Consider the following 26,321-nt stretch of genomic DNA (forward strand, 5'->3'; position numbering starts at 1 on the left):
CCGACATAGTCGTAGCAACCACCGTTGCCGGGTGTAGCATCTCCCCATCACGGTTCCAGCTCCGTCACCGGCCTGTTCTAGCAAATGTACACACGGTTGCAGCAAAGACGTCAGGGTGGTTCCAGCATGCAACTCGCCGGCACAGCACCCATAGACACTAGTTCCAGCATAAACTTGTCTAAGTGTCTACAGATCGATGGCGACGGCGGCTGCGAGCGCCTTGGCAGGGGAGAGGAGAGAGCTTTTGTGCTACATACAATGGAGGCGAAGCACTCCGCGAAGGAAGGAGAAGGAACATATGTATGATCAAATATTCTCAAGAGGTCATGGAGGATAAGGACGAGGGAAAGTGTGGGTCCCAAATCCATGTTACTCAAACATAAACCAACAACTCGCTTGCGACCGGTCAGTGGCTCAGGCTAGAGGCTCCGCCAGTCGGTTCACTGGAATCATTAACCTAGTTATTTTGGATTCTGAACTGTTGGATACATTCCTCCTTCAACTCAACAACTACCCACTTGAAAGCTGCTTGAGGTTGAAGAATCAAGAAGCGTGCTGACAAGTGGGTCACCGTCGTCAGTGGCTCACGCTAGAGGTGGTTGTCGAACTGGAATAGGATGGGTGACTAGTTTGGTGAGTTGGGTTGTATTTTCGCACAATAAGGATACATCTTTGGATTCTGGCCAGTCGCCGCCCTCGGCTGCCTGTGATGGAGCTTGTCGCCCCAAAACATGCCGACAATTTGGCTATAGTTTGCGTGATGTGTGATGAACAGTTTATGTGATGAATAGTTTGAGTGATGTGTGATGAACAGTTTGTGTGATGTGTGATGAACAATTTGTTTTTAGTGTTTGTGATTAATTTGAGATGAGTTTGGTATGAATATATTCTACATGTATGCAATTGTCCTTTTTAGGGTAATATGTGTGCAATTGTCATACCCATAGACATCACCAGTTGGGGCAAATTGTGCCCTATTTTACATCATTTATTGGAGCAAAAATATTTTAGGAGATACATAATGCACTTTTTATGATGTAATACTATCTTTTACATGTCCAATATATATCACATGTTGAAGATGTTGTTAGAGCTGGTCTATATTATTGTTGTTCTTTTAGGGGTGTCCATACTATTGCTTAAAGCAATTCCCATTGACGCATAGCGTGCAGTGCTCCCCTAGTTAGGCCACACGCAATGCATGACACAACTCGGACTGCTGCGAACCGGAATAAACTGGGTGGCTAGTTTAGTGAGTTGAGTTGTGTTTCCGCACAACAAGGAGACAACTTTGGATTCTGGGCGGTCGCTGCCCTCGGCCGCCTGTGATGGAGCTTGTTGACCCGCAACATGCCGATAATTTGGCTATAGTGTTATGAACAATTTCTGTGATGAATAGTTTGTGTGATGTGTGATGACAATTTTGTGTGATGTGTGATGAACAATTTTTTTGTAGTGTTTGTGATTTAGTTGAGATGAGTTTGGTATGAATATATTCAATGCGTGTGCAATTGTCCCCTTTTTAGGGTAATAAGTATGCAATTGTCATACCCATAGACATCACCTGTTGGAGGAAAATTGTGCTCTATTTTATATTATTTATTGGAGCAAAAATATTTAGGGTGATACATAATGCACTTTTTAGTGATGTAATACTATTTCTTACATGTCCTATATATATCACATGTTGAAGATGTTGTTAGAGCTGGTCTATATTGTTGCTTAAAGCAATTCCTATTGACGCATAGCATGCAGCGCTCCCCTTGTTAGGCCAGAAAAAAAAAATGCACAACACAACTCGGACTGCCACGAGCTGGTGCATGTACACATGTTTTCTCTTTCGTTTTTTTTTATATTTTGACTTTTGTATAAAATATTCTAAATACATATATCTTAAAATTAACTTACTTAATCATTTCAAAACATTCACCACACATTTAATAAATGTTATTGCAATGTAACAAAATTATTTGTGCACTTTTGAGAAAATGTTTGTACCATTAAAACATATCTGTTACATTTAAAAATAATCACAAGTTTACAAAAAAACATGAAATTTCAAAAAATATTCAAGATAATTTAAACAACCTTCATGTAATTTGTAGAAAAGTTGTTACTATTAAAAAAATATTCATGAAATTGAAAAAAATGTTCATGTGCTTAAAAATATGTTTCACGAAAAGTCAAATTTGTTCACGCAAGTTTTAGAAAAACATGATAAAAAAGTGTGTACCATGTAAAAAAATACCTACCACTTAACAAAATATTTGCACGTGCTTAAAATTGTTCATGAAGTTTTTGAAAAAAAATTCTTCAAATGTATATTTAAAAGTGTTCACCGTGTTATGAAAAGATATTGAAGTGCATTTTACAAATGTTAAACATGTATTCAAATAAATATTCAACATGTATTGGAAAAGGTTTAACGTATCTACAATACCTAAATAGTTTGTCGCCCTAAACTATTTTTCTCGACATGCAGCCTATCCACATCAGCAGCCCAGCCACATCTGGTTTTTCCTAGCGGCTTACATGAGGGACCCACCATGATCCAAACCAGCCACATTTGCTTTTAGTTACTAATCCTGTAAGGGCATGGCAAATGCATAGCCACAGAGTGATACCCCCATGCCATGTAGGATCGGGGTTCGGATGGTGTAGTGGGATCGTCGGCATGATGCGGGTGCTTGGGAAGAAAAAGTATGGTCCAGTGCAAAAAGCTGGAAATATTGGAGTGGAGAGTAGAGATGCATGACATGCATGTGTATTGCTTGATGAGGCCCACTAGTGGTAGCTTGCGTTGGGGTGAAAAAGTCAATATAAATGCCTCAACCTACTTTTTCTCATGGGGCATCTATATCCATATGCCATTATAGTTCATGCCCTAATGCAATATTCATTTCTTTCCCGTGTAGATGTTCCTTGGCCACTGAAGCGACCGCCCTTTCGCATTCCCTGGCTGGAGATTGAGCTTAGCGTTTCTTTTCTCTTCCATGGACCATAGTTACTCTCTATTCTAGGACCATAAAAATCCACCACCAGCGCATCTCCCCTCCTCACCTAATCCCTCCATCTTCGTCTCTCCGCCTTCGGATCTTCTCTCGCTATCGGCTATCTCGCGACACAACCACCTCCACCAATCAGTACCGACAGCAGTCGACAATAGCATCAGGGCAACTATTCGCTGGCCTGGTCACCAATGGGTAGATATTCGTTGCTGGACTGGATAATGCACCGGGGTTCATCGATAGTTAAGTTTCAAATGGTGCTCCGGCAGTCCGGCTGCTTACCCACAAGAACCCTTATGAGTTGTTTTTATCATATTGTTTTCCCTGCTATTTTTTATCTGTTTTTCTTCATAGCGAGGACACAAGCGGCTGACGGAGGCACACAATTGCTCCTGCGGTGGCTTTAGTACGGAGTGGAAGGGCATTGTATGGGCCGAAGACATGTTCCTTCACATGCCGTGTGATACCTACCTAGTGCATATGCATGACTGGACCATGTTTTTCGCTAAGTAATCAGACAAAAAATGCTGACGAGGTTGTGATGTTATGGAACAGAACACTGGCTACTACTCTAATGGTACTTTCGATGTGGTAGGGGAACGAGTCATGGGTACCATGGTCAGTGGATTTCAGAGAGGAAGCCATCTTCATTGTCAACCGAGGCCGATTGTGATGACCCACGGCATGGAGGAGGAACCAAGAGTGCAATTAACCGGCGTCGCTGGGCTAGAGCTCAGCCAGGTCGGCGAGGAGCATATGGAATCACGGACATGGTGGTTGAGGAAGGAGATGAGGGAGAATATGGAGGTGTATCATCAATATTCTCGCATCCTCTTCATGGAAAGGTCCTGTCAGAGAGCTTCCCCATTGTTCTTTTAGCTGAGATTCCCATAGTAAACCTCATCTAAGCCCAAGCTCATGTATGTATTTTCTTAGGTCCCCTCTTTGCTGCAAATATGCTAGATGTCCTCCATGGCAATGGATATTATTTTTGAGTTGCTTGCACAGTTAAAGATTCTTCGTCACCGGCTTCCTGCATATGACTCTTCCCACTTGCATGGTACACAAGCTCTCATATCTGATTTGTTTTCACTGAGTTATTACATGTTCTTCTGTTAGTTTTCATACTTGGAGAGAATTAGGATTCTGATGAGATCTATTTGTATAATCAAAATATTCAACACCATGACCATGTTGGATGCCAAGCTAAATTGCAGATTCAGTTAGATCGACCCACCTAACTACAAGTGTGCCAAACAATTTTCCGCTGACAGCAATGACTTAGGAAGATTTAGTGGTTCTGGCCGGAGTAATATTGTTGCTGCCCCATTAATGGACAAGTATCATAGCTACAAAGTAAATGGATGGGTAACCAACAAAACTTTATGCAGGGTGCCACATAATCCCTATTCGATCGTCCCAGAAGGTGTATTTAATTTCCTTCTTTGTTTCTTTTTAAAGATTAACTGACTAGATGCACCAAGTTTTTTCCATATAATCATTCATAAGGTTAACTGACTAAAACCTAAAATCGCTCACACCAAACTACATAAAGCACATTATTAGGCCCGCCCATTCAAAACACAGACAAAACCCCTTGATTGGAGACAATTGGTTATCTTGCAATGGGTGATTATTGCACTGGTGGAGTGGCCATGCCACCTTTGATCGCCATAATTTATGGACTCAAAATCTTGGCAACGAGCCTCCATACCTTGAAGTTTTAGGGCTTTGTTTTGGACCATGCTTCATTACTAACTGCTCGTTCGACGGGAAAGTTTTACCTCCCGAGACAGCTATAATGCATCTCAAAGTATTAAATTTCCTGGCAAAGTAATGCAATAACCAAGATCTAACCACGTTGTTTATCCTTGGTAACAACAATACAAATATGTGTCTTGTCTCTACTAGGATATAGAAATCATCGTAAGATTGAACCCACTACTATGCACCACTCTCTCTGGAGATCTACCAATCAATCTTGTCTAGAGAAGACAAATAGATCGGAAAGCATACATAACTACTTAATTATACAACAAACGAAACTCGAAGAGATTCAAATGGATTAAATGAACAATCTAATCATAAACTCACGATTCATCGTGTCCCTAAGAAGGGGAACATGAGAGAGAGAGGGAGAGAGAGGGAGAGAGAGAGAGAGAGATAGAGGGAGAGAGAGAGAGCACCATTTAGCTACTACTATGGACCTGTAGGAACTGAAGAAACTACTCACACATGGTCGTGGAGGAAATAAGGTCGATGGAGAGGCTTGCAGCAATGGCTTCCACTCCAGCAGGGCTCCGAAACAGCGTCTTGCGACGGTGATAAAAAATTTCTGGAGGAACGACCAATGGTTTTGGTATTTATAGCGAATTATGACAGTGGAATCAGGTCAAGGAGAACTAGGGGCACAAGCTCAGGTGTTGTGGCCACCCCTGGTTGCGCCACTAGAACTTGTGGATGAATGGTGGGCCCCCTCGATGCTTCCCGAGGTGCATGGAAGGTAAACGTACTGGTGATTGATGGCGAGAAACCACTGAAATCGGCCGGTGCTGGTCAAAGAAAGCAACGCTCCCGTGTGGCGGCGGCCAACAAAGCGGCGTTCCCCGGCCCGCGGCGTGCCATCGCCCTCCATTGTGCAAGCAGCAACGGTGCGGCACCCATCGGCGTGTGGTGCGGCAATGGTAAGCGATAGTGCATATCCCGGTCTTGGCACATGTCCGTGGATGTCCGCCTGGCTGGAACCCTTCCTTCAGTCCACGCTCGATCTGAAGGGAGAACAGGAGTGGAGGAACAGGGAGAGAGCCGCAGAGGGTGAGGAGATGGTTCTCCATGGTGTGGTCACTGGACTCGTGAAGGCAATAACATCAGTGTCAGAGCAAGGGGAGGGAAGATGAGTCCGCCGGTGGCGGTGCACGAGGAGGGAACAGGCGCAAAGCGTGGGGTGATTTTTCTGGATCAGAGAGAGATGGGCGTGATAGATTTTTCGAGATGAGACAAAGCGGTGAACCAACAAACAGGCCGAGACAAACAGTTGTGGATCTCTCGTTGATCGAAGGCCTCCCAAAAAAAATTCGAATGTTGAGATGTAAGTGGAGTTGCTCAATCAGATCTTTCCTCAGCTGCTTGTAAGTCGGTCGATCCCGAATTTGTTGATGCATTTGAATAAACTCTTTAAATGTGGCCGGATTCTGTTCTAGAAGTTCGATAGTATCACCCATGTTCTCAAATTCTAGAGCTGCGACAGCATTGTCACCCTCATCCTCGACGATCATGTTGTGTGTGATCACACAAAATGTCATCACCTCCCACAAGGTCTCCGGATCCCATTGTTTAGCCGGTCCACTAACAACTGCAAAACGGGCCTCCAAAACTCCATACATCCTTTCTAGCTTCTTCTTGTCTTTAGGCAAAGTGAGCCTTTTTCTAGCCAAGTGGGCTAGAGATGGTGTTGAGAAGGTAGCCCATGGACGATAAATATTGTCAACTAGATAGCAGCCCATGTCGTACTCATGTCCATTGAGTATAGTGTCAAGGAGGAGCTTTTCCTTCAGCTAGCCTTGCGAACAACGCTGATTGTTACAACACATTGATGTCATTGTGAGACCCGGGCATATGCCAAAGAAAAAGTGCCAAATCCAATGATCCTATGATGCAACTACTTCAAGAATGATGGTGGGCTTTTTGACATGACCCTGATATTGCCCTTGTAAATCCTTCAGATGTTTCTTCCATTTCCAATGAATGCAGCCAAGAGATCCAAGCAAACCTGGCCACCCTCTTACATCTGAGATTGCCAAGAGCCTCTCAGTATATGTCACAGTTGGTTCTCCCAGGTATTGACGTCCGAAGACCTCGACTATGGCAGTTGCAAACTTGACCTGGTATCTCCGCATGTGCTATCAGACACCCTTACACTAGTAGAAAAAGGGTCAAATGTGAAGCACATTAGTGCCGGTTTGTAAAAAAACCGGCACTAATGTGATCAATAGTGCCGGTTCGTGGCTGCGATCAATAGTACCGGTTCGTGTTGAGCCTTTAGTACCGGTTCGTGCCACGAACCGGTACTAAAGGGGTAGTGGCAGGCTGGCGTCAGGCCGGGTCCCCACGAGCCCCTTTAGTACCGGTTTGTGCCACGAACCGGTACTAAAGGTCTAACCTATAGTACCGGTTCGTGCCACGAACCGGTACTAAAGGGGACAAGCCTTTAGTACCGGTTCGTGCCACGAACCGGTACTAAAGGGGCCAATTTTCAAACTCTACCCCCCCCCCCCCCGTGTATCGCCATTTCAGTTTTGAAAAAATCAAAAGAAAATGATAAAAACTTCAAAAAATAAAATCCTTCGAGAGGTAGTTATATTACTATATCTACTAGTTAGGAAAATTTGAAAACTTAAATTTGGACATGTTTTGCAAAAAGTGTAGGAAAAAATGTAAAACGGCTATAACTTTTGCATACGATGTCGGAATAAAACGTATAATATATCAAAAAATTCAGCACGAAAATCCGCATCTGATGGAGACTGCCTACGGCCTATTTGGAATTTTTTTAGAATCCTCAAATTCGAAAAGGAAAAAAAGATATGGCCAAATTTCAGTTTTTTTTAAAAAAATTGGTTAAATTTGGTCAAACTACTTATTCAAGATGTATTAATGTTACTACATAATTATTCAAGAATATTAGTGTTACTAAATAATTATTTCAATTTTTTGAATTTTGGTCAAACTATGGTCAAACTTATTCAAGAAATATTAGCGTTACTAAATGATTACATTTTTTTAGAATAATAGTTTCAAACTCAAACGGTGAAATGTGTGACTTCATGCTCAAGCTAAACTCCTGAGGGTTAATAGGATTGACATCTTACTATTGTCAGGAAAACAACAAGTGCAGACTCGGAAACGAAGGAGAATAGAACCTGAAAGTTAAGCGTGCTCGGGCTGGAGTAGTGAGAGGGATGTGTGACCGGTCGGGAAGTTAGATGATTTGGAATGAGTGATCCACACTTGAGCAGTTAAGAGAGGTGATTAGAGACTAAATAATCAAATAATTCAGAAAAATTAAAAATCGAAAAAAAAACAATTTTTTTCCAAAATTTTCAAAAAAAAATTCAAAAAATAAAACCTTTAGTACCGGTTGGTAACACCAACCGGTACTAAAGGTCCCCCATACTAGGGCGCGAGCTCACGCCACGTGGTGGCACTTTAGCGCCGGTTCGTGCCGAACCGGTACTAAAGGGGGGGGGGCTTTAGTGCCCACACTTTAGTGCCGGTTCCATAACCGGCACTAAAGGACCTTACAAACCGGTTTTAAAGCTCCGTTTTCTACTAGTGTTAGGTAATCGTCCCACGAATCAATGGTCGTGCCATATGATAGCATCAGTATTGCGGCCGTGCACTTCTGATAACTAGAGAAGCCAATCTTTGCCACGACATCCTTCTTCAAAACGAAGTAGTCGTCATAGAACCGGACGCCATTGTACAAACGATCGAAGACAGTTTTGCACGTCCGAAAATGCCAACGAAAATGGCCGACGAAGAGTGCATCCGGAGAAAAGTACACTAGTAGAAAAAGGCCCATTTGTCCTGGTTCATAAGGCCCATTTGTCTTGGTTCCCAAACCGGGACTAAAGGGTCGGTACTAAAGGCCCCCCCTTTGGTCCCGGTTGTGTTATGAACCGGGACTGAAGGCCCTCCAAGTGGTCGCTCTTTGGAGCTCCACCTTTAGTCTCGGTTGGTAACACCAACCGGAACTAAAGGAATTTTTTTGAAATTTTGTTTTTATGATTGTTTTTGAATTTTCTTTGATTTTTTTTCTTATTTTCAAATTTCTCAATTATTTGACAATTCAATCTCTAATGACCCACTCTAATCACCCCTCATCACTGCTCAATTATAAAACACTCATTCCAAATCGTCTAACTTCTCGGCCGGTCACCCATCCTCTCACTACTCCAGCCTGAGCACACTTAACTTTCGAGTTCTATTACCCCTAGTTTCCAAGTATGCACTTGTTGTTTTCCTGACAATACTAAGCTGGCAATCCTATTAACCCTTAGGAGTTGAACTTGAGCATTAAGCACCGTTTGAGTTTGAAACTATAGTTCTAAAAAAATAATTATTTTTTAACACTAATATTTCATGAATAAGTAGTTTGACCACACTTTGACCAGATTTGAAAATAGTTTGACCAAAGTTTGACCAGATTTGGCCATAGTTTGACCACAGTTTGAACAAAAGCAAAAAAACTAAAAATAATTATTTATTAACACTAATATTTCTTGAATAAGTAGTTTGACCAGATTAACAAAAAATAAAAAAAACTGAAATTTGAGCATATCTTTTTTTCGTTTGAGAATTTGAGTATTCTAAAAATTTGCAAACAGGCCATATTTTCGTGCTGATTTTTTTGATATATTATGCTTTTTTTTGACATCGTATGCAAAAGATATAGCCGTTTTACTTTTTCATAACACTTTTTTTGCAAAACATGTCCAAATTTAAGTTTTTAAAATTTCCTAACTAGTTGATGTAGTAACATAACTACATCTCGAAGGATTTTAATTTTTGAAGTTTTTATTATTTTCTTTTGTTTTTTACAAAACTGAAAAGGCGATCCATAGGGGGGGTTAGAGTTTGAACCTTTAGTTCCGGTTCGTATCTCAAACCGGGACTAAAGGGCATCGCACCCTTTAGTCCCAGTTCGTGTCTGAAACCAGGACTAAAGGTCCCATTTGAACCAGGACTAATGCCTTCCCGACGCCTTAGCCGCTCGAACTGGGACTAATGCTCACATTAGTCCCGGTTCGTGATGCAACCGGGACTAATATGTATATTGGGCTGTGACCAAGGCCCTGTTTTCTACTAGTGGTAGTCGGCCATCAGTGTCAAATGGCCGTGCACCCTATTGCGGTTGAGCACTCGATGACCGCCAGCATCATCGCCGTCTCATGCGAATACTCCTCCTCGTCGGACGACTTGACATAGTGCTCGTATATGCACTCCAAATCGGGATCCATTGCTAGAAAGAAGAAGGGAAAACTATTTTTTCTTCGGTAATTCATCGAATAGTTGCCGGGCATGGTGAGTATAGCACTAGCAGATGCTACCTGGCGGGTTGGTTGGGGGACAGGGGTTGAACGGCAATGGAATAGAAGCGTCGTGGAGCCTGGCTGGAACACTGGAGGTGATGAAGATGTAGAGTGATTTCTACTACGCAACCTTCTTCTTGTAGACTCATGTTGGGCCTCCAAGCGCAGAGTTTTGTAGGACAGAACAAATTTCCCTCAAGTGGATGACCTATGGTTTATCAATCTGTGGGAGGCGTAGGATGAAGATGGTCTCTCTCAAACTACCCTGCAACCTAACAAAGAGTCTCTTGTGTCCCCAACACACCCAATATAATGGTAAATTGTATAGGTGCACTAGTTTGGTAAAGAGATGGTGATACAAGTGCAATATGGATGGTAGATATAGGTTTTTGTAATATGATAATATAAAAACAGCAAGGTAGCAAGTAACAAAAGTGAGCGAAAACGGTATTGCAATGCTTCGAAACAAGGCCTAGGGTTCACACTTTCACTAGTGCAAGTTCTCTCAACAATAATAACATAATTAGATCATATAAAAATCCCTCAACGTGCAACAAAGAGTCACTCCAAAGTCACTAATAGCGGGGAACAAATGAAGATATTATTGTAGAGTATGAAACCACCTTAAAGTTATTCTTTCTGATCGATCTATTGAGCTATTCCTATAAGTGTCACAAATAGCCCTGGAGTTTGTACTAATATTACACCTTAAGACACACATCAACCAAAATCCTAATGTCACCTAGATACTCCAATGTGACCACAAGTATCCGCGGGTTTGATTATACAATATGCATCACACAATCACAGACTCATCTATTCAAACCAACAAAAGAATTTCAAAGAATGCCCCAAGATTCCTACCGGAGAAACAAGGACGAAACCGTGCATCAACACCTATTCATAGATTACCCCAATGTCACCTTGGGAATCCACGAGTTGAGTGCAAAAACATACATCAAGTGAATCAATAGAATACCCCATTGTCACCACGGGTATCCCACGCAGGACATACATCATGTGTTGTCAAATCCATAAGAGTATTCAATCCGATAATAGTGAAACCTCAAAGGTAAAACTCAATTCATCACAAGAAGGTAGAGAGGGAGAAACACAATATGATTCAACTATAGTAGCAAAGCTCGCGGTATATCAAGATTGTGCCAAATCAAGAACACGAGAGAGAGAGAGAGAGAGAGAGAGAGAGAGAGATCAAACACATCGTTACTGGTACATACCCTCAGCCCCGAGGGTGAACTACTCCCCCCTTGTCATGGAGAGCGCCGAGATGATGAATATGGACACCGGTGATGATTCACCCCTCTATCAGGATGCCGGAACATGGTCTTGATTGGTTTTTGGTGGCTACAAAGGCTTGCGGCGGCGGAACTCCCGATCTAGGTTTATTTCTAGGGGTTTCTATATTTACAGAAATTTTTGACGTCGAGAACAAGTCAGGGGGGGTCCACGAGGTGCCCACAAAACCGGAGAACACGCCCTAGGTGGGGGGGGGGGGGGTCCTCCATCCTTGTGGTGGCCTCGGGACTCTTCTGGCCAAACTCTCTTGCTTCGGTGGCTTCTTCTAGTCCATAAATATCACCGTAATTTTTCAAGTCATTTGGACTCCGTTTGGTATTCCTTTTCTATAAAACTCAAAAACAAGGAAAAAACTGAAACTGGCACTAGGCTCTAGGTTAATAGGTTAGTCCCAAAAATCATATAAAATAGCATATAAATGCATACAAAACATCCAAGATAGATAATATAATAGCATGGAACAATCAAAAATTATAGATACATTGGAGACGTATCAAGCATCCCAAGCTTAATTCCTACTCGTCTTCGAGTAGGTAAATGATAAAAACAAAAAAATTGATGTGGAATGCTACCTAGCATATTTATCAGTGTAATCTTCTCTATTGTGGCAAGAATATTCAGATCCATAAGATTCAAAACAAAAGTTTAATATTGACATAAAAACAATAATACTTCAAGCATACTAATAAGGCAATCATGTCTTCTTAAAATAACATGGCTAAAGAAAGTTATCCCTATAAAATCATATAGTCTGGCTATGCTATGGCTACTAATAATACAAAAAGAAGGAGATAGTATCACATCAACTAGGCATATCAACGGGCTACGCAGATTCCCATCAATAGATATCAATGTGAGTGAGTAGGTATTGCCATGCAATGGATGCACTAGAGTTATAAGTTTATGAAAGCTCAAAAAGAAACTAAGTGGGTGTGCATCCAACTTGCTTGATCGTGAAGACCTAGGGCATTTGCGGATGCCCGTCGTTGGAATATACAAGCCAAGTTCTATAATGAAAAATTCCCACTAGTATACGAAAGTGACAACATAGGAGACTCTCTATCATGAATATCATGGTGCTACTTTGAAGCACAAGTGTGGAAAAAGGATAGTAACATTGCCCCTTCTCTCTTTTCTCTCATTTTTTTTCTCTTTTTTGATTGGCTTCTTTGGCCTCTCCTTTTTTTTGATTTCCTCACATCTGACAATGTTCTAATAATGATGATCATCACATTTTTATTTACTTACAACTCAAGAATTATAACTTGATACTTAGAACAAAATATAACTCTATATGAATGCCTCCGGAGGTGTACCGGGATGTGCACTGACTGAAGAATGACATGTATGAAAATTTTGAACGGTGGCTTTGCCACGAATACTATGTCAACTACATGATCATGCAAAGCAATATGACAATGATGATGCGTGTCATAATAAACGCAACGGTGGAAAATTGCATGGCAATATATCTCAGAATGGCTATGGAAATGCCATAATAGGTAGGTATGGTGGCTGTTTTGAGGGTGGTATATGGTGGGTGTATGGTACCTGCGAAAGTTGCGCGGTACTAGAGAGGCTAGCAATGATGGAAGGGTGAGAGTGCTTATAATCTACGGACTCAACATTAGTCAAAAATAACTCATATACTTTATTGCAAAAATCTATTAGTCATTGAAACAAAGTACTACACGCATGCTCCTAGAGGGCTAGATTGGTAGGAAAAAACCATCGCTCGTCCCTGAATGTCACTCATTAGGAAGACAATCAATAAATAAATCATGCTCCAACTTCGTTACATAATGGTTCACCATACGTGCATGCTACGGGAATCACAAACCTCAACACATGTATTTCTCAAATTCAAAATTACTCCACTAGCATGACTCTAATATCATTATCCTCATATCTCAAAACAAGACATACATCAAGTGTTGTCAAATCCATAAGAGTATTCAATCCGATAATAGTGAAACCTCAAAGGTAAAACTCAATTCATCACAAGAAGGTAGAGAGGGAGAAACACCATATGATTCAACTATTGTAGCAAAGCTCGCGGTACATGAAGATCGTGCCAAATCAAGAACACGAGAGAGAGAGGGGGAGAGAGAGAGAGAGAGAGAGAGATCAAACAAATAGCTACTAGTACATACCTCAACCAAGACGGTGAACTACTCCCTCCTCATCATGCAGAGCGCCAGGATAATGAAGATGGCCACCGGTGATGATTCCCCCCTCCGGCAGGGTGCCGGAACAGGGCCCTGATTGGTTTTTGGTGGCTACAGAGGCTTGCGGCGGTGAAACTCCCGATCTAGGTTTATTTCTTGGGTTTTTTGTATTTATAGAAACTTTTGGCGTCGAGAACAAGTCAGGGGGGTCCACGAGGCGCCCACAAGACCGGAGGACGTGCCCTAGGGGGGCACCCTCCATCCTTGTGGTGGCCTCGGGACTCTTCTGGCCTAACTCTTTTGCTTCGGGGGCTTCTTCTAGTCCATAAAAAATCACTATAAATATTCAGGTCAATTGGACTCCGTTTGATATTCCTTTTCTGTAGAACTCAAAAACAAGGAAAAACAGAAACTGGCACTGGGCTCTAGGTTAATACGTTAGTCCCAAAAATCATATAAAATGGCATATAAATGGATATAAAACGTCTAAGATAGATAATATAATAGCATGGAACAATAAAAAATTATAGATACGTTGTAGACGTATCATAGAGTTCCGGCAGGGGTGTGGCGTTGCAGTGAGGGTGGTGGAGCAATGACGAAGGCAAGAAAGAAAGAAGGAGAGAAAATGGGAAGGATGGAGGTGTGGTTCCGGAAAGGATCTTGGATGGGGGAGTGTCGGAGTCCTACGTGTGTGATGTCCTTACTCAAGCAGACCTCCCCCACATATGTCTTTGGTTTGCGGGAGAAAACACGTCCGCACCATCCTGCGAACCAATATAGACCTACGTTAGATGGCTTCCATAGTCTGGAGGATGTAGACGCTTTGTAGGTTGGCCTTGGAGATGCCCTATCCTGACAGATAATGGTTCGGCTCCCATATCATCATATTGCTCATGCTGCGTCCATGCTTCCTCATATCTGAAATCAAAAGCTTTATTCCTTTCATTAGTAGCATGTGCCGCTGAGACATGGATTAACAACGCATCATGGTTTGATTCTTCGTTAATGATGTGTTCAATGGAAGTCTCATGGAACAAGCTCATGAACTCATCGTTGCACGTTGCACGGTCCAAGCCACCTGAGTAGTCTCTTCCCTATCTCTCTTGTTATCCCGTGTAAATGAATAACCTGAGAAGCTGAGATCCACAAGGCTGCTGTCAGCCAAGCACTCTCGAAAATTTTCCATTTTCATGAACAATCTCGGGTTCCCTCCTTTTCGCTCTGTTTGGAAAAAAAATCTCCTTAGAGTCGCATGCACTCAACCATGGTAGATTATCTTGTCTCCTCAGGTACTGGATATCATTCCCCGTTTTGGGCATCTACTCAGTCCAAGGTTCCTTGTAGATTCCAGTGAATCTCCATGAGTTGCCCTCAAATGAATTCTCAACATCCAAGTAGAACTAACACCATGGCCTCAAAGTTACTTGCACATTATCTCTCCACCACATAGCTAATCCACCACTCTGACCCACAATATCTATAGTTGCACCTTGTCTAAAATCCATACTCCATCTCAACCTTTCCATTACTCTGGACCGTTTCTTTGTCAGACTCTAAAACACCAGCGTAGGGTTGTAAGACCATATCAGGTCCCTAAGTTCGTTAACTATCATGTCCGACCCCAGTCCCCGACAGTTCCAGGCAAGGACATTCATTGCTCTCGGCGGCCCTCACCACAAGGTCTGCTGCTTCATTGTCCTTTTCTGAGATACATTCAAAGACCAACATTTTCTGTCATTTATCGCCAATGAATGCGTCATGATGAATCTGCCTATCTAGATCACCTTTGGCCACCAACAGCTATTTCGGGCCCCTCTTTCTCTTTGTGTGAGTTGGTGGGTGGGTAGCCCTCTGCATAGCCCTCTCTAAAGCATGATGATTCAGAGGGCGCGGCAAGAAGACCTTCCCCACTGTCGCCCATCTGGTGACCTTGAGCATAGTTGGACTAGGGTTTACAAAAAGACGAACCCCATCTCCTCCCATCCTAGCCGAGAGCGCACCTGCCTCCTCTGACGCTTTCACATTCACCGAAGATTGAGATGACCACTTGCTTGTGCTAGCGCCGGTTGTTTTTGCGGGAGTACTACCCTTCAGAGACGCCATAGCAGCACAGCCAAGACGCTCAAACACCGAATCCGGCCGAGGAGAGAGGAGAAAGCAGTTGCTTCCCTCACGTCGTCGGCGCCACCCCTGCTGAAATCCTAACCTAGCCTTCCAGTCGCGAACGCGATCGCCTCCTGTATGCTCAGGGTTTTGCGTGGTTGGAGCCTCACGACTCATGATGTCCTTTTTTGTGCATGTACTCTTACTCTGCGTATGAGATTAGGGTCAAGTCAAACTCTACTAAGTTTGACCAAATTTATATTAAAAAATATAAACATCTACAATACCAAATATATATGGTATGAAACTACATTTCCTAATGAATCTAGCAATATTAATTTGGTATTGTGAATGTTAATATTTTTTTCTATAACTTTGGTCAAAGTAGAGATACTTTAACTTCGGACAAAACTTACATATAGACTAAAAAGGACCGGAGAGTTGAAATACTTTTTTCTTTAAACTTTTTCTATGTATAGGGCTGCAGTTTAGTCTGTGCGAGGTGAAATACCGACGGGGCGACTTAGGATGGTTGGGAAGGAACGAACGGCGGACTTTCCACACACACACACACACACACACACACACACACACACACACACACACACAAGAAAACAGAAAAAAAATCCACATCCAATTTTCAATTCCAATTCCAATTTGCAAGAGGATGTGGCAACAAGTCCATTGACCAACTCTTTGGCAATCTGTCTCTATTATCACATGCCGATAGTCTCAAAATTTAGCAAATAACACGCCTTCCTGCAATGCCATAGATTCAGCCATTAAAGGATCATTCACTCCCTGGAAAGGTTTGCTCCAAACTCCGAGCAATGAGGAGGACCATACCACCCGACCCACACCAACCTTAATCTCATCATCAAGGTTTAGAGGGTTTTTCGTCTGTGCGAGGTGAAATACCACGTGGACGAGAGGGCGACGTACGATTGTTGGAATAGTAACGGACGAAGAAACGCTCCGTACTTTTCCCCACACAAATCCACATCCAATTTCCGAGAGGTGGTCGTTCTCTTCTATATACCGAGACGGATTGGAAGAGATCTGTCGTATACTCATAAATACAGTACATCTTGCGGCACATCGGCAATACAGACAAGATATAGAGAGACACACGGCGATTAACGATCTTTGTGCTGCACCTGCACGTGGAATCGTATCGAAACGGATCGAACGCTTTTGTCGGCGCTTTCATATTCTTGTTCCTCACTTGCAGTTGGAGAGCTCGATCGTATAGTAGCTATGTCGTGGTCTTCCCCGGAAAGCATGCTCTTCGTCGGAGCATCGGCCGTTGCCAGCGCTGCTCTAGCCTGGGCAACGTGGACGTTGCTCGACGAGTTCAAGTACGACAAACGCCCTTCGGAAACAAACTACAATGAACTCATCGGCGTCAAGCCCCTGGACGCCACCGGCAGCCTCAGGACCTTGGATGCTACCACGACCGACCCCGTCATCGGCCGCGACGACGAGATTGACCGCGTCGTCTGCATCCTCTGCCGGCGCACGAAGAACTGCGCCGCGCTCGTCGGCGCCGCGGGGGTCGGCAAGACGGCCATCGTTGAGGGCCTCGCACAGCGCATCGCGGCCGGGAACGTCCCCGAGACGCTTGTCGGCGCACGCATCGTGGAGGTTGACATGGGGGCCATGATGGCCGGGACGCACTGGCGCGGCATGTTTGAGCAGCGCATCAAAGACGCCATCAAGGAGGCAGAGGAGGCGGAAGGCAAGGTCATCTTGTTCATCGACGAGATGCACATGGTCGTTGGCGCCGGCGGGCACAAGGGCGGCCCCATAGACGCCGCCAACATCCTCAAGCCGGCGCTGGCCCGCGGCCGCATTCGTTGCGTGGGCGCCACGACCTCCGAAGAGTATCAAAAATATGTTCAGACAGATGCCGCACTTGAGCGGCGGTTCCAGAAGGTTGTCGTCGAGGAGCCAAGTGTGCATGCAACCGTTGCCATCCTGCGAGGGCTGAAGCCAAGGTACCAAGAACACCATGGCCTGAAAATCCAGGACGATGCTCTTGTAGCCGCTGCACATCTCGCTGCCCGCTACATTACTGGTACCTATACATACATACTTCAAGAATTCAGTTTACTCTTAGAGTATCACTTAATTATACCCCCTCCGTATACAGAAATACTCTGAAAAAAGAGACTCAGAGAGTACTATATACTCCCACCATTTTTTTTAGTCTGCATATAAGATATGATCAAAGTCAAACTTTATTAACTTTGACTATGTTTATAGAAAAGAATATCAAGATTCACAATATGAAATCAATACTCTTAGATGCATTATGAAATTGATTTTCATACCATATAGGTTTAGTATTGTAGATGTTGATATTTTGTTTTTACAAAGTTGGTCAAATTTTATAAAGTTTGACTTTGACCAAATCTTATATGCGGACTAAAAAGAAACGGGGAGAGTATATGATTGTTTATGTTGAAGATAATTGATGTATCTGATCATTGCCAGGCCGCAAATTCCCTGATAAAGCAATTGATCTTATGGATGAGGCATGCGCTACAATAAAGATGCACGCCGACAAACAAACGAGCCTGGAAATTGTTGTTGGCCCTGGACATGTAGCACGGGTAAGTCCTAATCATATCCGTGAATAATTAATTCCCATATGTAATTTGTTTTCGGGGAATTCCTGTATGCTTTCAATGTGTTGTGTTCCTCACATCTAAAATTCATTTGAAGGTTGTGAGCCGATGGACTAAAATCCCTCTCGCTACACTTGACCAAGAGGAGAACGAGAAGTTGATCCACCTTGCGAAAAAATTGCATGAGCGTGTTATTGCCCAGGATGAAGCTGTTAATTTGGTTGCGCAAGCAGTCCTACGTTCTAGGCTCGGATTTGGACAAATCGGACAGCCGATAAGTGCATTCCTCTTTTTGGGCCCGATTGGCGTCGGAAAGACAGAACTTGCTAAAGCCCTCGCTGAGAAGATATTTGACAACGAGAAGGCATTGATTCGCTTTGATATGTCGGAATATGCTGATAGTGGATCTGTGTCACGTCTCACCGGAGGATCTCGAAGGTTTGATTCTTAAACTTGATATACACTTTTTGTTTCTAGGCACACACATATCTCAAATAACAAAATTTGATTTTCTAAAGCTATGAAGAATATGGACAACTCACCGAGAAAGTCAAGAGGCTCCCATATAGTGTTATCCTTTTTGACCAAGTGGATAAAGCAAATGCCTCGGTATTCAAGGTTTTTCACCAGCTGCTCGACGATGCTATGTTGACCGATGGCAAAGGGCAAGTTGTAGATTTCAAGAACACTATGTCATTATGACCTCAAATATAGGAGCAGAGCACCTACCGTCGAGAATTATGGGCGAAAATACAATCAAATCTGGAAGAGATCTCCTCATGAATCAGGTTTGTGAATCCCAACTATTCTTGTAACGTCCTCGATTGGCAAGTCAATGATCATCTTATATACACTTGTTCATGCAGGTTAAGAAGCGCTTTAAGCCTGAACTTATCAATAGACTAAATAAGGTTGTGATATTCGAGCCACTTTCACACGATGAATTGAGGAAGATTGTGAAAATCCAGATAAATAATGTCATTTCGACAGTAGCTTCCAAGGGTGTCGCTGTACATGCAACTGATGCGGCCCTAGACGTCATCCTGTCAGAATCACATGACCCGGTGAGTATATATACAGTAGCTTTTTTTCATAACCATCACAAGATGTCGATCCATTGTCCAGTTTTTAACGCTTCAACGCCCGTAGGTGGACGGCGCAAGGCCCATTAGAAGGTGGGTGCAGAATCACGTGACCACGATTCTCTCGGACATGCTGGTCGACGGAGAAGCCTGTGCTGGCTCGACAATCTCCATCGATGCTGCCGCTGACGATAAGAGGGGGCTAACGTTCCAAGTGCTGAAGAAGCAGCAGGAGTTGGCAGATCAATGAGATGATTTTGGCCGTTGTCACTCACATGATAGATAAAGGAAGATGCATGCTTACATAATGCATAGGCATGTAATGTACACAGAGGTGATCATATCTTGTAGTAAAGGGTTAATGAATGTAACGACAAGTGCGTACGGGTGTTTGTTGTTTCTTTGTTTGATTGTTTTTTCTTCTTTAACTTTCAATATGTATAAACAAGTTACTATTTCTTTTCACAAAAAATATGGATTTTTCTGGAATTTCTCAGTAGAGCGCACACCGGGTGGAGCACTCCAAGTATAATTAAAACTTGTAACTTAAGGACAATGTCAGTTTCAACACTAAGATGTAAGGATTATTACAAATTAGAATCCAGACGCACAACTTTTACACACTAAATTCTTTTCAGCAAAATAATGACTCGTCGAGCACAAACCATAGTACTCAGATAAGATCAGCGGCCCGGGAACAAACATAAATATTGATTCCTCTTCTTCACACCCTTGTCCTCACCGTGGAAGTTACCCGTGGAACCGACAATACTCGGTGATGAGAACATCGACCTGCAGGATCCAATAGGGCCCCTCGTCTTCCCTTCCCATTGGTGGTGACTCTTAACACACCGTCTACACTTCTGGAATTTCCTTATACGCCGGGTGGCAGGCTCTTCGCTGAGAGCTAAAACACATGCACTCGGCAAACTAATAGACGCCGAGAGTACCTCTCGGCAACAGGGGCATCTCGGCAAACACATGATATTTCCGAGAGTCATACTCCACAACATGTGACTCGGCAAAGGCACTATTTACCGGCAGCCAAACAACTGTCACACGGCAACGTGTTGCCATGTGGCTCATCCGGGGCGAATAACGGCGTGGTGACGGTAGCAATGCTTGGCCAAGAGCAGCTCTCGGCAAAGCTCCAGCTCTCAGCAAAAACTTTAGTCCCACCTTGCCTAGAGATAAGCAACATGACCAGTTTAAATAGTTGGATAGTCTAGACACAATAAGCTTTGATCTTCATTACACTCATGTTAAGAAGATGTACCATTGATTTAAATCTTCACCTGTTCCGGGCAGAGAAGATTCACGATACCATTGATTCAAGTATTATTATTTTTGAGTTTTTCGTCCGTGTCATCACATGGCCCTTGTTACCGTTTAAATCCTTGGAAAATCGTACGATGCCGGAATTCCTCGAGAGCTGGCTCGGTGTCAGCACATGGCCCCTGTAGGGTGTGCTAAAAGTTTGGGCGCGTTTCGGATAAGCCTCCCCTGGGTCCGCTTGTAAACCACACCATTTCCGAGGTAGTCTCTGGGTATTGAGAGGGAACACGTCCGATTTGTGAAGGAAGTGCGGGTCCTGTGGCACCGTTGGGCTCAAAAATTCTTGTGCTCTCAAAGGAGGCCATCGCATAACACATGCCAGCCCCCCGCATTTTTCGCACCCGCATGCAACATTTGAGACATTTATTACTCTGCTAGGGTTTCAGCGTCAGGAATTGCAGATCTGCAAAGCAGCACACGGAATCACGCCCGGAAGCGGAATGGCTATGTGATGTCCTTGCAACATGCGCAGACCTTGTGCAGATGAGGGAGGGGCAGCCCCTGCCACCAGGGGTGAAAGTACCTTGGTGGCATGCTTAATGCAACTGTTTAAATCCTCGAAAAATCGTACGATGATGAAATTCCTCGAGAGCTGGCACTGTGTCATTACATGGCCCCTGTAGGGTGTGGTAAAAGTTTATACATGTTTTTAATAAGCCTCCCCTGAGGCCGCTTGTAAGCCGCACCATCTCCGAGCTAGCCTCTGGGTATCGAGAGGGAACGTGTCCAGTTTATGGAGGAAGTGTGGGTCCTGTTGCTTTGTTGGCCTCGAAACTTCTCATGCTCTCAAAGGAGGCCATCACATGATACGTGATAGGCCCCTACATTTTTGGACCAGCGTGCAATATTGGAGAAATTTATTGCTCTGCTAGGGGTTCGTCGTTGGAAATTGCAGATCTGCAAGGCGACATATGATATCAAGCTCGGAAGCGGCATGGAAACTCCTATATGATGCAGGGTTAGATGAAAGAGGCACACATGATGCTAGCTACTTATTTTGCCGAGAGTAGCACTCGGTACACATGTCTTTTCCAATTTTGGATCTCGGTAAAAATGAAAACCTAGATCTAGTTGACGACCCTTTCAGAGAGTTCTCTCGATAAAAGTTAAACCATAGATCTAGGTGTTACAACCTTTTCCAGGTGCCCCATCGTCAGTCTCTCGGGAAAGGTCCAGGGGACACTTAAGTGAAATCCCCGCGCTCCTTTTCATTTCTCATTTGTGCCTCTCCTCCTCTACACCCCGCTGCCTCCCGCCGGCTGGCTCTCCGCTGCCGCCACCTCAACCCGTGGGCATCCCCCCGCCACCAGCCGGCGCCGCCCCACCCTCGGGCACCCCCCATCGGCCGGCGAACCACCCCACGGGCCCGCCCACCCCACCGGCGCCGCCCCCACTCCCCATTTCGTGAGCTTTCCCCTCCCCACTACAACATGGATGGATGAATCGATGCATAGATGGATGGATGTTCTGGGTGGATGTATGTATGGATGAATAGATGCATAGATGTGGATGGACGAATAGATTAGATAAATTTTGATGATGTTGTATGGATGGATGCTATGCATGGATGTATGTATGGAGTTATGTAGTAGTTTCTATCTAGTACTTTTTGTAGTAGTTTTTATGTATTAGTTTTTGTAGTAGTTGTTATGTAGTGTTTTTATGTGTTAGTTTTTGTAGTAGTCTTTATGTAGTAGTTTTTATGCAATAGTTTTTATCTTGAGCGAGTGTCGACCATATTTTAAAGATGAGAGATGTTTTCAGAGGAATGGTATCGACTACTGTCATAGGGGGTTGCGCTTCCTCTGCTCCTCCGGTATGATCTTTGTAAAGTAGGAGGAGCAGAAGAAGATCGATCATCACCAACAGTCGATAAGAGTTTTTCTTGGAGGAAAATCAATCGACTTTTAATTTGACGATGGCGGTCAATCTGGTTGAGTTCGTCCTGTGATATACATTTGTCAGACACGATGGACTCGCCCAGCTTGACAATCACCGAAAGTCAAAATTCCCGTGCGAGAGTGTCCACCATATATACCACCACCAGACAGAGTGTTCGACATATTTGAAAGATGAGAGATGTTACTGACTGTTGCCCTAGGGCCACTAGTGCAGAACCGGCCTTTAGTGCTGGTTCGTAACGGGCTTTAGTGCCGGTTCGCCAACCGGCACTAAAGAGTGGGGACTAAAGGTCCCCTCCCTTTAGTACCGGTTCGTCACGAACAGGCGCTAAAGTGCCACCACGTGGCACGAGCCAGGCCCGTTTGCGTGGAGGGCATTAGTACCGGTTGGTAACACCAACCAGTACTAAATGTTTGGGTGTTTTTTTTAGTTTTTCTTTAATTTTGTGTTTTCAATTTAATTTAGTGATTGTTTTACATTATAATGAGTTGTTAAATCATTAGGTGAAAGTACCGCGGATTAGTTTCGACTGGATGCATTATTGGATATCTCTACTAGCTAGCTAGCTAGAGTATATGCCATATCCATATTATACTTGATCAACTATAATATATACGGATATGGCATATACTTGATCACTTAGGTAGGATCCATCCAGCTGAAACTAATCTGCGGTTTCTTTCATTAATTGATATAATAATTAACTAGCTATCTAATCACCACCAGCACTACTAGCTGAAAGAAGAAACATTCACTTGTATCAGAAGCAAAAATATTATCGATCGAGTTCAACATGATTGTCATGATATTATAAGCGTTCATATATAACACCACAAAAGCAAATCACTTAAATTCAGAACGAAGAACACGGACATGAAAGGACAAGTACTAATTAAGAGCAGCATGAAGAACTAGCTAAATCACTCCTGCTAGCTACTCTCTCTGGTAAAATAGCATAGAACATGTATAGCTCTCCTGATTGATCATACTGGAGCATGCCGATGAACCTGTCTCCTAATCATGGGCTGCGCTTCTCATTGCTGCCCCCTAGTACTTCTCTGCGATCATTAACAATTTTCCTCCAATCTTTCACTATTAAGCATTCATCGCTTCTAAAAATCCTGAATGCATTCACGTGCAATGCAGGATATCTTGGCCGTAAGCTAACAATTGACATCTGACCTTTAGTCTCGATCCCCTGAGGCACAACTGTCATCGGGAGTCCCTGTTGAAGAACATTGTATAGTACTTAATTAATATACTTAGCAATGAAAGTTTAGCAAAAAAATTGTGTATGCAAAATATGCACTGAGGACAAATAGTAAATATCTTACCATCATTCCTAAATAGATGTGACCGTAGTTCAATACCATCACTATTGGTCGCACGTTTTGAGTACTAACATTTCTAAGTGCAGGAAGAAAATTTGTCTTGACAGTATGAAGATCCTCAAGCCATGAAACATAATGACTTATCTTCTCGCAGTTTAGTTCAGCTCCGGGATAGTAGTAGGTCCTGTCTACCAAACGCCGGACATGTTTGGTTGAATGGAGATAAGCTGTCAATAGAAATTAGTTGTCAGTTATTTTTGAATAAGCAATATCAAAGACAAAAATATAGTTGAGAAGAACTCACATAATGGTAGAACTGGAGGCGTCTGCACATCAACCCATATGTCTCTATTACCTTCAATATCATCTTCCGGACGAATATCAAAGGTGATAACCATACCAGGCTCAAATGCATAAGCCTTGCATAGTGCTTGTCAAGTTTTGCATTCAAAATAGGTGTACGTGTGTGCATTGTATACTTTGACGTTGAAAGTATAACCATCATGCTCAGTTTTCAGGTAAGCTCTCTTTACCTCCATAGTTTCCATATCTTTGAAACCTATCTTATCCAAGACAAAAATTCTTGCATGGCACGGGATGCGCTAGTAGAATAGTGAAAATTAAAAATTATAAGTCAGGCAAATGAAGCATATATAAGTCAAGCTTAATTACGAAAACAGACTTGTCGTTGTGACTTACTGTATCGAATTCAAAAGTCTCATCCAGCTTGATGCTGAATCGCCTACCATCAACAAGGAAATTTCTGTCGCACTGGCCGCGCTGGTCTTCACAGTATTCGCACATAATGAAATTTTTTCCGTCGTCAGACGACATTTCCTATGTTCATATTAGTTGAAACATTAATCACTTACTAATTCAATTAATTCAACTACTTCTATTAATTCAACTAAGCATTTATTAAAAATAAACTAGTTATATTAATTCAATTAGTTTAAAGCATTTACTAAAAATAAACTAGTTTTTATATATATATATTAATTCAACTAGTTCAACTAAACATTTACTAAAAATAAACTAGTTATATTAATTCAACTAGTTAAAACTAAGCATATACTAAAAATAAACTAGTTCTACATATTAATTCAACTAATTCAACAAAGCATTTACTAAAAATAAACTAGTTCTATATATATATATATATATATATATATATATATATATATATATATATATATATATATATATATTAATTCAACTAGTTCAACTAAACATTTACTAAAAATAAACTAGTTATATTAATTCAACTAGTTCAAACTAAGCATATACTAAAAATAAACTAGTTCTATATATTAATTCAATAGTTCAACAAAGCATTTACTAAAAATAAACTAGTTCTATATATATATATATATATATATATATATATATATATATATATATATATATATATTAATTCAACTAGTTCAACTAAACATTTACTAAAAATAAACTAGTTATATTAATTCAACTAGTTCAAACTAAGCATATACTAAAAATAAACTAGTTCTATATATTAATTCAACTAGTTCAACAAAGCATTTACTAAAAATAAACTAGATCGATCTAACATAACATTTCTAACATTCTAAAAATAAACTAGATAGTACTAATTCATCTAAACATTAGAAAATAGAAAATAAGTAAAAAAAAATGTGTGTGTGTGTTTTGTGTGTGTATATGTGTGTACGTACGTACATGCATGTGTAGTGTACGTGTAGTGTGTGTGTGTGTATGTTTGTGTGTGTCTGTGTGTATGTGTGTGTGTGTAGTGTGTCTGTGTGTATGTGTGTGTCTGTGTGTGTAGTGTGTGTGTGTGTATGTGTGTGTATGCGTGTGTGTGTGTGTGTGTGTGTGCGTGGAGCGGGCCGGGCGCGTACGGGCGGCGGGGGCGGCGACGAGACGGGCGGCGGCGGCTGGGGACGGCGACGAGACGGGCCGGCGGCGGCCGGGGACGGCGACGACGACGGGCGGCGGGGGCGTGCGGCGACAACGACGACGGCGGCGGGGGCGGCGAGGGCGACGGCACGGCGGCGCGGCGGCGTCGAGATCAAGACTCGCGCGCGCGAGAAGTGGAACGAATTAGTGGCGACGATAACTGTTTTTCGTAAGTGTAGTATATATAGGATGGGCCTTTAGTACCGGTTGGTGGCTCCAACCGGTACTAAAGGCCAATTTTGGCCAGCCCAAGCGGCGAGAAACGAGGGCCTTTAGTACCGGTTGGTGGCTCCAACCGGTACTAAAGGGCAACACATTAGTACCGGTGGGAGCCTCCAACCGGTACTAATGCCCGTGCGCTGCCACCCGCAGTGCGCTACGTTTAGTCCCACCTGGCCGAGCGAAGGGCAGCCGCA

The 26,321-nt window shown here is 42.9% G+C and overlaps 1 pseudogene; it reads left to right on the forward strand.

Moving 5' to 3' along the window:
* Nucleotides 1–16,700: 16,700 nt before the first annotated feature.
* On the forward strand, nt 16,701–19,809 carry LOC123083286 (chaperone protein ClpB1-like; annotated as a pseudogene).
* The last annotated feature ends 6,512 nt before the right edge of the window (nt 19,810–26,321 follow it).

Source organism: Triticum aestivum, chromosome 4A (genome assembly GCF_018294505.1).
Source record: "Triticum aestivum cultivar Chinese Spring chromosome 4A, IWGSC CS RefSeq v2.1, whole genome shotgun sequence".
Classification (NCBI taxonomy): Eukaryota; Viridiplantae; Streptophyta; class Magnoliopsida; order Poales; family Poaceae; genus Triticum; species Triticum aestivum.